Below are 2318 nucleotides of genomic sequence, written 5' to 3'. Positions count from 1 at the left end.
TTTATTTAGTATAATCCAATCAAGAGTCAATGAAAACAAACATTAGGCATCAACTGGCATACAGTATGAAGGCTGAGGTACAATACGTAAGTGACAACTTTCTATTTGGCTTTTGGGATTGACTTACAAAGTGATATCCAGGGGACTTTCCATATGATTATGAAAACTGAGGCATTCATCTAGGGAGAAAAACAAATGGGAAAAATCAAAACAATTGAAATTATTTGTGTCTTCAGACTAAACCTTATTGAGAACGTAATATATTCTTACGAATCCAAAGGGCCTCTTCCATCTCTGTCAAGGGGAGTGCTAACCTTCTCTCCTTTTTTTTTTTTTTTTTTTTTGGTATCTTTGTTATTACGGCTATTTTCTATGGCACAGTTTTGTAGGTATGGGGATCTCCCCTCCCTTCTTCCATCCTTTTCACTCTTTCTTTCTCCCACATTATTACAATTGTATAGTCCTTAAGCAACAGTTATAAGTTCAGCATTCTGCTATCACGGCACTGTAGATAGAGACAAGGGCAGAATACCTGGTATCCTATTGTCGAGGTATACTTAACAGTTTCATTGGGAAGGCCTCCTTTCATTCAGAAGTAGAGAGGCATGCTGCAAGGTATCTTCATTTCCAGGTATGCTAGTCTATAGTCTCCAGTCATGGAAAATGCTGCGTGGATGATTCTAAAATGTAACATTGAAATTTTCAACAGGCTCAGAGTTGTGGTGCAATGAGTTAAGCCCCTGTTTGGGATGTCTGAGTCCTGGATCCAAGAGTGGAAAGGAAGTTCTGCCTCTGCTCCTGAGCAGCCTACCTTTTTACCTGCTGAGGAAGCAGCAGATGCTGAACTCAAGTTCCCCACACCCATTTTATGTTGTATCTATGGACTAACGCAGTGGATGGAAGCGCATTCTCTTCCTCCCCACCCTTTTCTCTATCCCATCTTTCAAATGACAATAAATAATACATAAGCAATTAAAATGAAGTCGTAGAAAAAGAGGTAGACCGTCTAGCAATGAACACCCTTTTCTGAGTGTAATTTCACTGCCTGCGACATCAGCAAGCAGAGGATCAAGGGTAGAAGAAACAATTTCCAGGTTCTAGGGCGTCAAGTATTATCGCCAGTGGTGAGTCTTTCAGCTTTAAGGAACTGTGCTGTAACCTCTGATATTGTCAGAAACACATCATGCTAGTGGTGACCTTTGGATAAAACTCAGTCATACTTACATTTCTGATACTACCTATGAAGAGGAGTATCACAAGAAAACACTAGATTCCTCCACATCTGAACATGTGCTCAATGGCAATGTGAGCTCAAGCTATTATTGGATTCGAACAGGATGGTTAACTGTTATTACTATTATTTTTAAACTTTATGTACTTTATGTATTCAGAAGGAAAGACAGAAGGAAGAGAGATGGTGAAAGAGAGACTCATCCACTGGTTCTTTCTGCAGATGCTTGCAACAACCAGGGCTACACTCAGCCAAAGCCAGGAGCCAGGACTCAATTTGGATCTTCCATGTGAATGGTAGGGACTTAAGCTAGCACCCGCTACCTCGTGGGATGGATTAACAGGAAGCTGGACCTAGAGGTAGTGCTGGAGAACAAGTACTAATCTGAAGTGTGTGCACCGTAAGCAGTCTCTTAACCTTTGCAGCAAACATCCAACTCTGTTATTATTACAGAAGACATACAGATTGCATATGCCCACTGTCTTAGATGAGGAATTAGGCAAGGACTGATGTTGTGTGTTTTTGCTTTCCCAGTGCCCATGCTCTTACTGGAAGATACCACACAGGCATTCAGTAATTTCAGGAGAACTTCGTGCGTGAGAGACAGAATGGTTGTATGTTAAATTTCACAACTAGACTGCGAACTCTTCCGTTCGGATTACTTAGCATCTCCCCACTGGAGCTTCAATTTCTTATTTCCTTTTATTTTGCTCTATAATATCTTTGAGTCAGTAAGGATTTCTCTTCTTAACTTCATCTGTCTTTCCCCCCCTGAACTGACCTTCAAATATTGCTGGTTATATGTCTTGCTTTCTCATTCCCAAGGTGGCTCTCAGAAAACATCCCATCTTCTAGGTCTTTTCCTCAGCCTAATGAGCCAGCCTGCTTCCCACTCAATCCTCCCAGTTCAAGTAGTGGATTCATATCATATTTTTTTCTTTTGTCTGGAAAGAGAAGACAGTCTCACAAGTGAAGGTTCAAATGTAACACTTTGGTATTGTTAAAGCATCCCATTACAGCCTCAGCCTTACAATTCTTCAGCAACAACATCGAGATCTGAAAAGGAGTGATAATTTCACAGCAAAAA

The 2318-nt window shown here is 40.7% G+C and overlaps 1 pseudogene; it reads right to left on the bottom strand.

The window, feature by feature from the left end:
* Positions 1–201: 201 nt before the first annotated feature.
* Positions 202–336, bottom strand: LOC118760315 (U6atac minor spliceosomal RNA; annotated as a pseudogene).
* Between the last annotated feature and the right edge of the window lie 1982 nt (positions 337–2318).

Source organism: Ochotona princeps, chromosome 21 (assembly GCF_030435755.1).
Source record: "Ochotona princeps isolate mOchPri1 chromosome 21, mOchPri1.hap1, whole genome shotgun sequence".
Taxonomy (NCBI): Eukaryota; Metazoa; Chordata; class Mammalia; order Lagomorpha; family Ochotonidae; genus Ochotona; species Ochotona princeps.
Note: the sequence above shows the minus strand (reverse complement) of the source record. Positions and strands in the feature narration are given on the sequence as shown.